Here is a 15,658-nt window from a genome sequence, read left to right on the forward strand (position 1 = left end):
TCACCTCTGCACCACAAGCTGGTTAGTACTGTTGTTTACACTTTCCTCTGTCCACAACCAGGGACAAGGCCCCAGGTCTAGGCAACAGGTCAGCAGAAGGTTTCCAGCTTCCTTTCACGGGGAGTGCAAAGGTGGGGCAGCTCACCTCTTCTCCTGGCTGCAGGCCAGGTGCGGATCCCCTGAATCAGGGAGACACTTGTGGTCTCCTTTACCCCACGGGGTGGTCTCCAACACTGCCTGACTGCTTCAAAACCTGGAGCCTGCTAGCCTGTGGCTCCACCCTGCAACCCACTCGGCATTTCTACGCTGTTCCTGCTCTGTGGAGTTGTTCAGCTTGTTTCTGAGCCTGAGTGTGCCTTTCTGGAGGTCTCTTTTTATATTTTGTTTGTCACTAACTAGTAATTTCACACAAAAAAGGTTCATTGCAGTGTGAGCACCCTGCTTCATCCTGACCAGATGTCTCTAAATGTGCTTTTGAGAGATCTACAGTCTGAATGCAGAGTTCCTAATGTCAGGCAGTGCCCTGTTTCTAATTAATTTGCACTGGTATTTGTTTTTAAACCACTGTTCCTTAGCGATGACGTCTCTTTGAGAGGAGCATAGCTGTACTGTGAGCACACGAGATCCCCAACAGGGTACAGGCCTGCATCAGACTTTATATACTCATGTTCAGGGGCCCTAGGTTTCTGATAAAAATTCTGAATAAGGGTCACCGCACAGGGTATGGTCTTCAGTCAACAGTAAAATGAAAACTTCATAGGATTTTCTACCAAACTCACAAATCTTATCTTAAATCAGGCTCTGTTAGAGATATGCAGTCAATCTTCACTCTCTGAGATGTTTCCTAATTCTGAAAAACAGAATATATGAAGGTAAGGCAATTCATCCTAATAGGTGCTCAGGTCCCACTGAGTGTCAGCTACTCTACCAGCGCTGGGTAGAAACACTAACATTACAAGTTAGTTACACGTGCCTGTGAGGTATTTATGCCCCTCAGAACCTAAGTAGGCCTTGGGTAATGTGCAATCTGAAGTGTTAAACTGCCCAAATACAGTCTTTGAAGATGAGGCCAGTGGACTCACATAGCCACACAGGCTGTGTTGCCCTAGGTCAGTAACCCAGGGGTGTGCTCAAGGCTGTCCCAGCAAAGCAAAGTCTGACACTCACGGCTCCTCTGCTAAAAGCTGCATGTTTGCATTTTCCTGAATTGAAACAAACAAAAACTCCTGGGGCTTTTCCCATTTGTCACATATACTCAATCTTCAATTAATTTCACAGCTCTGATAAATCCCATAGACAAGGTGTCAGGGTATTTGCTTAATAATAATTATTTGAAGCCAAGTTCCTGATGCATTAGCCAGTCTGGAAAAACAAACAGTTCCTTAAGGGCACAAAATTCCAAGTACCATAATTCAGAAGCAGATATAGCAGTGCAAGTACAATTTTCAGTGGAATTGCTGAACTTCTGCTTTCACTACTGCCGTGCATATTATGCATGTCAAATTAGTTTGCATGGCCACCATAATCATAAATCAGAGACAGTTCAGATGAATTTGAGTCAAAAGGAATTTTGGCTAATACGAAATTTATTTAGAAGTTTTTCATATTTAAAGAGACAGAATCCTATTCTGGGTGGAATTTTATATTTTAAACTAAATTCTCATTGTTAAATACCATTAATCTGATATATAATGAAGAAACATAAATACATATATATATATATAAATACATATATATATATTTCTCAGAGGTAAATAGGATACTGAATTAGAGTTCTTCTGTAACTTATAGGAATCAGGCAACTAAAATATTAAGGCAAGCAGATGTTAGTGCTTTTGGAAGTAATTACAACTTTTATCCCTGTTACCTTATTATTTAAACATATTATCAATTATGCTAAGGCTATACATAAAAATATATTAAATACTTTAAAATAATTATCCCCTATTTGAATAAAATTGAACTCAAACCTTTTAAATAGTAGACTTTTATATTACGATCATGTGGAAATTGTATGCCTAGTAGAAGAGAGCACAAATTTGCCTTACAGAAAGTAAATATAATAAAATGACTTAACGAAATTCAAATTTTTTTCTTGTCCTTTCTCTAGAACAAGTGATCTTGAACTTACTTTAACATAAAATCAAATATACTCTCTAATTTAAAATATACTCTCTAACTAAAAAATCCCAATATCTAGAGAGGAGAGTGAACACTTTACCATAATAGGATTTGGCTTCTTTTCTGGAAAAAGAAGGTTAACTGACAACAAGCATGACAAATGCTAACTTTGTCCATGATGACTAGATGCAGAAGGCACAATAAATTAACCATTAGTTATTTCACTTGTATGAAATTTGAGGGAAACATCAAGATAAAAGAAAGCCTTTCCATAGAGATGTATGGATAAGGTAAACTATAACATAGACAATAACATGTGGTGGTATCAATACCAAGTGAAGCTTGGAGTTAATAGACCCAGTGATCTCATTTTAGGGTTAAGTCAATTTAGTAGGACTTTTCCATTGTTAACTGCTCATTGATATGAGAATCGTTCACAGATCAAAGGATGTGGACAACAATGATATATCATGTGCCATTCTTTCCCCTCTGGAGGTACAGAAGACTCACGAAATAATCCAGAGCCTGGGCAAGCTTTGGGGTTACACGTTGTGGCAGGTTTAAAATAAGTCTACAAACTCTTCAACACTCTTTCCACTTAGAGATGGAGTCTATGTGTTCTTCCTTGATTCTGGGCTCTAGGACTACTTAATTAATAGAATACAGTGGAAATAATGCTGTACCTGTTTCTTAAGGCTAAGGCCTAAGCAACTGGTATCTTCCATTTCTCTTGAGATGGTCATTCTAGAGCCTTGTCACCATGTTGTAAGGAAGCCCACATAGCCTGTGGAGAGACCTACCAGGACAGAACCAGACTCCCAGCCCTCAGGCCATCTGAGTTCCCAGGCAGTAGCCAGTATTTGAGTGGGGCATCTTGAGAGTGGGTCTTTCAGCTCCCAGCTGACCAGCCCTAGCTGACTGTGCATGGAGCAGAGAGGAGCACTCCCCATTAGGCCATGCCCAAGTTGTAGATCCATGAGCAAAATAAATGACTGTTGTTATAATATATTAAGCTACTACCTTCAGGGTGGTTTTTATACAGAAAAAGGAAACCAGAGAACATTCTCTTTCCTGCTTCATTTGTTCTTCAGCGAATGATTATCTTACCCCATTTCTGGATGCAATCTTAATTTGGCAATTTTAAAGTCTTTGTTTTGGTATTCTCTCTTAATATGTACCAGCTGTTGTGCTTATATGTTATCTAACTCTCTTAACAACCCTTTGAGGTAAGTACTATTATTATCCTCATTTTATAGATGCATAAACTGATCTAAAGAGAGGTCCAAAGTCACATGGTTAAAAAATGGTGAAGTGGAGTTTTCAAGCCAGGTCTCTAGAACCTAAGCTCTTACCTGCTGTACTATAGCCCCTCTCATAGGTCTCTAATATTACAGAAAAGCTCCTGGCATTGCATTGTTTGCATTGCAGTCCCCTTCCCTCCTGCTGCTCTCTTTGAAACTGATCCCTCTGTGCCTCGTTTGTTAAGCTTTTTAGAGGGCATTTCCTCTAATAAGCAACCATCAAAAAAGGACTATAACATCCCGCTATGGACTGTTTGTGTCTCCTCAAAATTCACATGTGGAAGCCCCAGTTCCCATGATGGAGGTGGGGACTTAGGAAGGTGATTTGGTTTAGATGAGGTCATGAGGGTGGTGCCCCCTGACGGGATTAGTGTCCTTTTAGGAAGAGGAAGGGACTGGAGCCCCTCCCCACCACCCCACGTGAGGAAAGCCGGAAGAGGGGCCCCACCAGAGTTCAGCCATGCTGGTCCCTGATCTCACAATTCTCAGTCTAGATATGTGAGAAATGTCTGTGCTTTAAGCCTCCCAGTCTATGGGAATTTGCTATAGCAGCTGGAGCTGAGGCAAATGCCAAGACCTTTTATAAAATGTTACCAACTTCCTCTCAAGGACCGGCATACACATAGAGAGAAGGAAGAAAGTCAGGGAACTTGCCAGTTATTTTCATTTAAGCTTTAGATATAAATTGCTATATTCAGAATGTGATCAACAAAAACTGAAGGAAATAAGGCACAATATTAGCTGTCTGATTAAACCCTAATCCCCAAAGAAACAGGCAACAATTTGAAGAGCTATAAAGAGCTGAGGGTAAAATAGGTTTCAAAATAGGTTCAATAATGCTCTTTATCTAAGATAATTTATGTTCTTTTGAACTTTCCTGTGTTGCTTATCTTATTTTCAAAGACACAATCAATCTCACGGGGATTGGGGCCTCAGACCAGAAGTATGGTAGACCCATAAACTTTATTGATATAGTCAAATAAAGATAAACACAAATTTACATAAAGAAACGTTCACGTAACAGGCATTTACTAATTTTTTCCACCTAGAGAATTAAATAACACCCTCATTTTAGATTAAGCTTAGACCAATATTAGAGATAAAGGGAATCAAATGGCAAGCTAATGCAGGAACAGAAAATCAAATACCGCATGTTCTCACTTATAAGTGAGAGCTGAATGATGAGAACACATGGACACATAGAGGTGAACACCACACACTGGGCCTACTGGAGTGTGGAGGGTGAGAGGAGGGAGAGGGGCAGAAAAAATAACTACTGGGTATAAGGTACTAGGCACAGTACCTGGGTAATGAAATGATCTGTACAATAAACCCCTGTGAAATGGGTTTACCTATGTAACAAATATGTGCATGTATCCCCGAACCTAAAATAAAAGTTGAAGAAAAAGAAATGAAGTTAAAATTCCCAAATAAAACTTTAGTTTAAGGTTTAAAAAAAAATAGTAGGTGGAATGAAAGAGTCAAGGGGGCTTGATGGTTTCTCTCCTGGCCTGACCTTTGACTTCCTAGCCCTTAGTTCAGTTCCCTCTTCAACCTGACTTAGTCCCACCTAGTGGTAAAGCTGCTCCCACCCCTCCACTTTCACCTCTGTCCCAGCAGTTTAAGAAAAGGAAGAATTCTGAAGACACTAGGGAACAACCTGAATTAAATAAGGCCACCTCTTCATACTTGGCAAAGGAAGTGAAGGCATTTCTCTGGAAGCTGGACAGGAACTGAATTCAGAACAAGTTAGAGGTGACCAGATGACATGATATCTGTCATCTGTAGAGATCATATGTACACTATTCATATTTCCAAAACACAGGTTTTTAAAACAATTGTGGTAAAATATACATAATATAAAATGTACTATTTTAACCATTCTAAGTGTACCATTCAGTGGCATTAAGTACAACCATGCTATTGTGAAACTATTACCACCATCTGCCCTCAAAACTTTTTCATCTTGCAAAACTGAAATGCTATATTCATTAAACACCAACTCCCTATTCTGCTTCCCCACAGCCCCGGGCAACCACCATTTTATTTTCTGTCTCTATGAATTTGATTATTCTAAGTACTTCATATGAGTGAAATAATACAGTATAAAATGCCTATTAAAAAATTAAATATAATTAACACATTTGACAATAGTTCTTTACACCTCACCAGAGTTGCAGATAACATGGAGGAAGGTGGGGTGAGGAAGGAGATTCAGGAGGGCCGACTGGAGGTGGGAGCAGGGCCTGTGGCTGGGGCCCGAGGACAGGGCGAGCTGGCAGAAGGAATGAAAGCCATGGTCGAGGGGAGGGAGGCAGCGAAGGTGGACGTGAAGGGATATGAAAAGCATCCTGCAGACTAATTTCTTTTTTTGTTGAGAAAACTATAGCATTTACTGGGGAAAGATAAGAGGGCACACTAAAAACTGCTGCTAGTCTTTTCTCTTAGAGTAGGCAGCAGAAGAAACCACACACTATCTTCAAACCCCACTTCCTCAGAGCTAAATGACCCGTAATAGCGTGTGGCCTGAAACAGCCAGCAGGATCCCCAGCTGCCAGTTTGCTGGTCCCAATACCTTACCCACCAGCAGTAATTAAAACAAGAAGCTCACTTGGTGCTGGAGTAAGATATCCATTTTTAAAAAATAAAGCAACTTAAATTCAAATACTTGTGGTTTTGAAATTGCAGCATATAAGAATCTGGGGTGAGAAATTTGGGGCAGATTTAATTTAAAAAATTATTTGAGAAATTATAGTCACAGTTCAGTGAAAGAGTTGGTAGTTACTCTATTCTAAATATTTTGACAAGCATTACATAATTACATGGTAGAAACTACATTAAAAGTTGCATGTATGTGAGTGTGTGTGTGTGTGTGCATGCATGTGTGTGCAGATACTACAAACCTGGGCTGCTGCTGCAGCAGTGACCAAAGGTGGCTACTTGTGCAGTGTTTAGGTGTCAGATTTGACAGGTGTATTAACCAGGCAAGGAGGAAGAGAACCCAGAAAGCATTCTCAATGTAGGGGTGCCTCTCCAGGGCCAAAAACCATCCACAACTGTCATCTTTGCTCCTTCCAGGAATGTACTGTGGGCAGACTCTGAAATTCCCTATGTTATATTCTCAAATATTCATGGGAATTCATCCATGAACACTTTTTCTAATAGTAGTTTACAGTTTCTTCTTAGTACTGATACTAGCTTGGTAGTTTCACAGAAGCCACAATGTGTACATGCTGTTGAATGTAATGAATCATTCCAAGAATTTATACAGACTAGATAGTAAACCCTAAACAAGAAAAAGGTTCCACCTGTAACCACTGCCCCTGGTACATACAATCATCTGCTCTAGACGTTGTTTCCAAATTTGTACCACTCCACCCCTTGGCCTCATGCAAACCAAATGACCCATTTGCACAAAATCTAGGGGAGGAGAGCAGAGTATTACCACTTTCAAGGTAGGCTTTTATAAGGTCAACACTGGCTTTCTTCACCTTAGGTTTTTCAGTCTATCCCTTGCTTTCTCTAGGAACCACAAGAAAGAATTTAACATTTTGTGAGAAAATTTTGAAAAGAATAACCCAAGTCTTCCACTGAAAGTTCCCCCTTCGTTGACTATCTTAAGGTGGCGCCCACTTCGGTAAATGAAAGGAAGAAATATGTATGCCCTTTTATTATTGCATGACAGATCCCTATAGTTTAGAGGTTGGATGATTTTCTTTTCCTGCTAAAATTCATAAAAGAGACTGGGTCAAGATGAGTAACTAGATTGATATTAGGTCAGCAAAGGTATATTAAATTAAAGAAGTTTTACACAACAATGTATGGAAAAATTTTTCCTATAATAAACATTAGGCTCTTTAAAAATTCTTTACTTCTTAGTGATTAGGTCTCGCTCTGTTGCCCAGGCTGGAGTGCAGTGGCACCATCAGAGCTCACTACATCCTCGAACTCCTGGGCTCAAGCGATCCTCCTGCCTCAGCCTCCTGAGTAGCTGAGACTATGGGTGTACCCACCTAGGCTGTTGTTAAATGACAAGAATTGTTTTATCCAAATATCAATGTGAAATAGAAGCTCACTGTGGATTCCTCCACCCAAGTAGGAGTAAAAGTAAAGAACAACTGTGTCGCAAGCTCAAGTCACCCTGGTCAGATGCTTTCATAAAATGCTGCTGCTCCTTTCCATCAATTTCAAACTTGAGGCACATAAAATGAGTCCCTTATATGAGTAAGCAGTGTTTCCCTTGACAAGCTGAAACAAGTGAATTTTTTCTTTTCGAGTAGGAAGGGTTTCAAAAAACACTTGTGAATATCAATTTGATCGTCTTCTCCTGACATCTGCATTCTAGCATTCTAACCCAGTTACAGCTGGTTCTCAGTCCCCTCTCCTAGAGACTCTTTATTGGCACAATTCAAGACTGGTGGTTGTCTATGTGGGGGCAAACTCTTACCATCAGTCTTCCTTCTTAGCACTAGCTTAAGAATGCACATTCCCATGTGGCCCAGATGCTTTAAGCTCCAGGGGCAGTAGGAGAATTTGGTTACACTCATGCATCATATTCTGACCTTGGTTGTTCCCATGCTTTCTAAAAGGAGCCATAAGATTCACTAAGTAAGGAAACGCATCCTTCGGTAAATTTCTGAACTTATGATGTAAAAGTTCAAGAAGCTAAAGTATCCTGGCTTTGGAATGGAGTCGCCAGGAGCCTCTTCTGTGAATGCTGTTAATGTGGCCCTGCAGGCTGCAGAGCCTCTATAGCCCTGAGATGAGTACATGGGCCACTTGCTGCGGGAGCCTATGGTGGCCTTGTCCATGGCATCATTTTACCAGATCTTCAGCCACCAGATCCACAGTGGATCCTCTCCTGGATTTGTTATCACTTCCCCAGGTGAGTTTCAATCAGGTTTGTTAGAGCATGCTAACCAATTGGTTAAAGTCAGCTTGGTGCAAGGAAAATGAGTTGATGGGAGAGCAACTGGTCAACCGACTGGACCTGCTCCAAGTTTCAACTAGTTATCTGGTACCAGGAAGATGCTGTTGGGTAAACTACAGACCATGATGAATTAACATGAACCTTTTTAGAACCATGGGATTGGAAAAATATAAAATTTCTGTATCCAATATAAGCATATCCATATTTACTTATTATGGGAAGATTGAGATTGTATTTTATCTACAATACTCTTTAAGATATTGAGTGATTACCAATTTTAACCAGCTATAATGGTTAGGATATCTAGTTATAAAGCACAGTTTCAACCTACAGAAGGGAAGGAGAACTAAAAGCCCTCTGTACCCCACAGATGCTGTGTTTGACTTGGAAATGTTGGACAGAAACTGGAATGCAACTTTCTGTTATTTACAGAGGCTGTCAAAATACATTTTACCAGATCTTAAGCCACCAGAGTTGTTTATAGGTAGTCGGCAAGTGCCCACGTGGAATTTAATCTCAGTAAGGAAAATTTACAACCATCAAATCCAGCCACTGAAAATGTGTCTGATGAATATATACCAGCCCACTTCAGGACCTTGGGGAAAATGTGCTGAGGTCTCATCCTGCCCTAAGAGAGGCTATCCTCGGACTGCAAAAGCAGCCCCAAAGTAAGGGGCAACCGCAAAGTAAGAAAGCAGAATTAGTGGTATTAAACACAAATCCTACAACCTCTGACAATTCTGTCCCAATTGATTCTATGTGAAAGGGAAAATATACCCTTCTGAATTCACCTTTTGCTGAATTTATGGTCTCCCATCAGCTTTGTGCTTTCTCATCATGTATGGTATTTCTTTTTTAGCTGTAAAAGTAGTAGTTAGGCTGGGTGTGGTGGCTCACGCCTGTAATCCCAGAACTTTGGGAGGCTGAGACAGGTGGATCTCTTGAGCTCAGGAGTTCAAGAACAGCCTGGCCAACATGGTGAAATCCTATCTCCAGCAAAAAATTCAAAGTTAGCCAGGTGTGGTGGTGCATGCCTGTGGTCCAAGCTACTCAGGAGGCTGAGGTGGGAGGATTGTTTGAGCCTGGGAGGCAGAGGTTGCAGTGAGCCGAGATCCTGACACTGCACTCTAACCTGGGTGACAGAGTCAAACTCTGTCTCAAAAAAAAAAGCTTGGAAAAAAAAAGTGGTTGTTGGCCAGGTGCGGTGGCTGGCGCCTGTAATCCCAGCACTCTAGGAGGCCGAGGTGGGTGGATCACCTGAGGTCAGGAATTTGAGACCAGCCTGACCAACATGGTGAAACCCCGTCTCTACTAAAAACACAAAAATTAGTTGAGTGTGGTGTCGCGCGCCTGTAGTCCCAGCCACTCGGGAGGCTGAGGCAAGAGAATTACCTGAACCTGGGAGATGGAGGTTGAGTTAGCCGAAATTGTACCACTGCACTCCAGCCTGGGCGAGAAGCGTGAAACTCCAGCTCAAAAAAAACAAGGCGGGGGGTGGTTGTTATACTAATTTAATAGTGTAAGTGCTACTGGAACTTCATACATTGCTGGTGGGAATGGAAATGGTACAGCCACTTTGTGAAACAGTCTGGCAGTCATTCAAAATATTAAACATAGATTTACCATATGACCTAACAATTCCACCTCTAGGTGTTTACCAAGAGAAATGAAAATATGTATCCTCATAAAAATGGATACACAAATGTTCATAGCACCATTATTCATAATTGCCCCAAAGTAGAAGCAACCCATATATCTATCAACTGATGAATAGATAAATAAAATGTGTTATATCCATTAAATGAAATGTTATTCAGCAATGAAAAAGAATGAAATAGTGATTTGAGCTGTGTAAACTACAAGTTGATGGCCTTTGAAAACATGATTGCTAAGTGAAAGAAGTCAGTCACACTAGACCACATGTTGTATGGTTCCATTTATATAAAATGTCCAGAACAGGCAAATTTATAGAGATGGAAAGTAAATTCGGGTTTGGCTGAGGCTGGAAAGTTTGAGGGTGGGATATGGGTAGTTGGTATGGGTTTTTTGGGGGGGGTTATAAAAATGTTCTAAACTTGCATGTGGTGATAGTTGCATATACTAAGAAAGAGTGAATCGTACATTTTAAATTAGCAAATTTTATAATATGTGAATTATACCTGAATAAGACTTTTTTTTGGAAAGTATAAGTGTGTCTTTGTTCGTGCTGTGAAATCAGAAAGAGAAATACCCAGTTCTAGCTAGCTCTAGTCTTCACATGGGAGAATGGAAAGACTCAGCTCCAGCCCACTAGCCATTCTGTCTCACCTAAGCGGGTGGGGGACAACTAAGAAGTACTTGTGAAGTTCACAGTCCAGAGGCACAGGCTCACTAAAAGACTGAGCCTTAATCATAGGACTGTAGAATACCCTCCTGCTGTGACTTTACCAACACATTACAAAAGTGTGTTTACAGCAGTTTCTTTTACCCAGTACATGATGTCTGGCTATCAAGGAAAAATTACAAGACATACTAAAAGGCAAAAAACAGTTTGAAGAGACAAAGGAAGCATCGGAACCAGACATGGCAGAAATGCTAAAATTATCGACAGGGAATTTAAAACAACTATAATTAATATGCTGAGGGCTCTATGGACAAGTAGACAGCATGCAAGAACAAATGGGAAGTGTATGCAGAGAGATGGAAATCCTAAAGAAGAACCAAAAAGAAATTCTAGTGGTCAAAAACATAATAACAGAAATGAAGAATGCCTTTGATAGACTTACTAGCAGATTGGACACAGCTAAGGAAAGAATCTGTGAGTCTGAGGACATATAAATAGAGACTTCTACAACAGAAAAATAAAGAGGAAAAAAGACTGAAAAACAAAAACAGGATATCCAAAACGATGGGACAACTACAAAAGGTATAATATACAGGTAATGGGAGTGCCAGATGGAGAAGAAAGGAATAGAAGAAATATTTAAAATAATGACTAATAATTTCCATAAATGAATGTCAGACATCAAACCACAAAGGATGAATGCAAAAGAAAAGAAAAAAAAAGGCAAAGAACCCTGCACTTAGGCATATTGTCTTCAAACTACAGAGAACCAGAGAGAGAAAAAAATATTGAAAGAAGCCAGAAGGAAAAAAACCTTCCCTACAGAGAAACAAAGATAAGAACTACATCTGACTTATACTCAGAAACCATGGAAGCAAGAAGAGAGTGGAGTGAAATATTTAAAGTGTTGAGAGAAAAAAACCACCGACTCAGAATTCTGTGCCCTGTGAAATTATCCTTCAAAAGTGAAGGGGAAATAAAAACTTTCTCAGACAAAAATGACAAAGGGATTGGTTGCCAGTGGACCTGCCTTGAAAGAAATGTTAAAAGAAGTTCTTTAGAGAAAATTAATATAATATGGGTCAAAACTTGGACTTACATAAAGAAAGAAAGAACAATAATTGCAGCACTATTCACAGTAACAAAGACATGGAATCAACCCAAATGCCCATCAATGACAGGCTGGATAAAGATAATGTGGTACATATACACCATGGAATACTATGCAGCCATAAAAAGGAATGAAATAATGTCCTTTGCAGAAACACAGATGGATCTGGAAGCATTATCCTCAGCAAACTAACACAGGAACACAAAATCAAACACCACATGTTCTCACGTATAAGTGGGAACTGAACAATGAGAGCATATGGACACAGGGAGGGGAACAACACACACTGGGGCCTATTGGGAGATGGGGGGCAAGGGGAGGGAGAGCATTAGGAAAAATAGCTAATGCATGCTGGGCTTAATACCTAGGTGGTGGGTTGATAGTACAGCAAACCACCATGGCACACGTTTACCTATGTAACAAACTTGTACATCCTGCACATGTATCCCAGAACTTAAAAATAAAAATAAAGGAAGAGCATTGAAGAAGGAATAAATGAAGGCAAAATTAAAACTTTTTAAAAAATTTTTAATTGATCTAACGGCTAACAGTTTGTTCAGGATAATAGCAATAATGATTTCAATTGTGTGTTCTTATGTATATATCTTATATGTACAAATATTCATATATATGTATATATAATGTTTATGTATGCTTATATATATAAGTGAAATGAGTGACAGCAATTATACATGAAAGGAGAAGGAGAAATTAGGATTATTTTGCTATGTTAAGGTACTCAAACTATCTGTGAAGCAGTACAGCGTTATTTGAAAGTGGCTTGGATTAGTTGTAAATACATATTGCAAACTCTAGGGCAACCACTAAAAAAAGTAAACAAAGAAATATAACTGATGTGCTAAAAGAAAAGAGAAAAAATTGAATCATATAAATACATGGTTAAAACCACAGGAAGATAAATAGTGGAAGACAAAAAGAACCAAAGTACAAGGGCAACAAATACAAAACTAACAAATATGGTAGATATTAATAGAACTGTATCAATAATCACTATGAACATCAGTAGTCTAACTGAACTAGTTAAAAGAAATCATCAGAGTAGATCACTATAGACACTTTGGAAGACAGTTTGGTAGTTTCTTTTAAAACTAAACATACTTTTACCATACAATCCAATAATCATGTTCTTTGGTATCTACCCAAAGGAACTGAAAACTTACATCCACACAAAAACCTGCACATGGACGTTTAATGCAGTTTTATTCATAATTACCAAAACTTAGACGCTGTCAAAATGCCATTCAGTAGGTGGATGAATAAATAAACTGTAGTACATCTAGACTATGGAATATTACACAGCACTGAAAAGAAATCAGCTACCAAGCCCTAGAAAGATATGGAGGAACCTTAAATGTATATTTTAAGTGAAAGCATTCAATCAGAAAAAGACTAAATACTATATGATTCCAACTATATGATATTCTGAGAAACTATGGTGACGGTAAAAAAAAAAAAAAAAAAAAAAAGTTGTTGCCAGGGGTTGTGGGGGTTGAGGGAGGAATGAATAGGAGAAGCATGGGATTTTTAGAGCAGTGAAAATACTCTGCATGATACCACAATGGTGGATACATGCCACACATTTGTCCAGACCCATAGGCTATACAGCACCAAGAGTGAACCCTAAACTATGGACTTTGGGTGATAATGATCTGTCAATGTAGGTTCATTGATTGTAACAAATATGGCACTTGGGTGGGGGTTGTTGATAAGGAGAAGCTCTGCATGCATGGGGCAGGGAGATATGGGAAATCTCTGTACATTCATTTCAATTTTGCTTTGAATGAAACTGCTATAAGAATATAAAGTCTTCAAAAAAACTCCAGGCCCTATTATGGTAAGATAAATAGTCATAAAAATGGTTAAGATGGTAAATTTTATGCTACATATATTTTGATACAATACAATAAAAATAAAATCTAAAACTTAGAAGGAAAAAAAAAAAACCACCCTGCAAGCACAGTCAGAGGTCCCATCGCTGAAAGACATCATGACAAGTAGATGGTGAAGCCAAAAGAGGCACTGACCCAGGAGTTGCCTCTGAGTGGGGTGTGCGGGATGGAAAGACCAGTGTGGTAGGGCTCAGCACCGCCAGGTAGCTGGGACACGTGCCAAGAGGCAGCACTCAGAGGTGCACATTTCTAGGCCCATCATCCGATGACAAGCTGCCCCTGCAGACAGGAATGGAGCCCCGTTGAGGGTGCTCATGTCGGTAAGGGCTGGGGGCGGTGCTCATGCTAAGGCAGAGAAGGAGCAAGGCTGGACCGCAGTCGGCACAGAGTAGGATGGCTCAATGGGTCTCACAGGAAACAAAGTGCTGTGACACCAACAAAAATGAGAGTGGCAAGCTTGGAGACCACAGGCGAGACTGGCATTTAAGGTGATAGCTTCTCATGCATCAGAGGCAGTGGCTAGGAGCAAGTCCACCCTTGCAGGGAGGAGTATTTTATCATTGGCAATATTAAGAATTGTCAGTGCATGGTAATATGCAAAAGCGGACTCACTTTTAGTAGACTTGATTGTTTTAAAATTTTCTACAGATGATGATTCCTGGAACACCCCCTCTTCTTTTCTACTCCACACCCTCCTTTTGCTGGCTCATTTCTAGTCAAATTTCCAAACTCAGCTCAGACATGTTCTCCCCCTGGAAGTGCTGCCTGAGCTCCTCATCCTGCCTGCCCTCAACTCACCTCAATGAAGCCGGGTCATCCCTTCTCAGTATACACTGAATTAGGCATGAAACTCTCTATTTGGTCATGGTACCAGGTCTTGATCATCTCTGCATCCTCAGAACCTAACACTGTGCCTGGCACATGGCGGGCATTCAATAAAGGTTTGTTAACTGACTGACTGAATGAATACTGCATAAAGAACCCACCCAAATGATACCTTCAACCCCAAGGTAGCCTAGGATTAACAGAAAACATTTTAGCTGAAAGCCTTTTCCAGTAGTCACCCCCCATCCTGTTACCACACATTTTGGACCGAATGTAGGATAGCACAGTTTGAGCAGTTAAAAGTTGATTACAAGCCATTACATGAAGGGCATGAAGTCTTGGAAGGCTATGCCTACTGCCGGAATGTTTGGAAGAAAAGAGTAGCGTGCTTATCTTTTGAAAGATTTTTTTAAAATATCACATCATTATATACAATAACTCCGTTAAATAAACCGTTCAGCTGAAATTTTCATTCTGGTTACAAATGAAGGGTATTATACACAAAGTAGCTTGGGAACAGCCTCTAGGGAGGTTGGTAGATTTTTGGTTTAAGAACCCAAGGCTGATGTCTGCGTTATTAGGCATATTATTTTCACCAGTTTTATAATTCATTGTTTTCAACTCATAAGTCTGGCTTATGATCCAAACAAAAAGTAATTTATGGAAGGGAAAAAAGAAGAAAATAAAAAAAGAATTAGTGAACTACGGAGTTAGTTGTTTCCTGCCACTTCAACTTTGATAAAAATCGCTGTATTTGCCCACTCAAAGGAAATAGCTGTTCTCAAAATTCAGAGAGTGAGAGGACCCTGCAAGGAAGGATTCACTTATTTAAACTCTTGGCGTCCCTGTACAGACCTACTGAGGAGGAGTGAGCGAACACAGGAAGGGTTGGTGAGCGAGAAGGAGGAAGTACTGCGGTAGAGTTCTTGTAGAATTTTTTGGGGAAAAGAAATAGAGAATGGAAGAGCATGGGGCTAAGAATGTAAAAGTCACCAAAAATGCAGAAGTCTGATAATTCTCATTGTTAGCAACAATGTAGGAGAAACAGAAATCCTCACACACTGTTGGGATTACAGGCGTGAGCCACCAAGCCCAGCCCATGCCATTTGATGTAAAGGACTAGAGCATCCATGGACC

At 40.0% G+C, this 15,658-nt stretch overlaps 1 protein-coding gene across 23 annotated transcripts in view; it reads right to left on the minus strand.

Annotated features, from left to right (window-relative positions):
• Nucleotides 1–15,658, minus strand: part of CFAP221 (cilia and flagella associated protein 221) — a 114,038-nt gene that overhangs the window by 79,924 nt on the left and 18,456 nt on the right. The window lies entirely within an intron of this gene.

This window comes from Macaca fascicularis, chromosome 12 (genome assembly GCF_037993035.2).
Source record: "Macaca fascicularis isolate 582-1 chromosome 12, T2T-MFA8v1.1".
In the NCBI taxonomy this organism is placed as follows: Eukaryota; Metazoa; Chordata; class Mammalia; order Primates; family Cercopithecidae; genus Macaca; species Macaca fascicularis.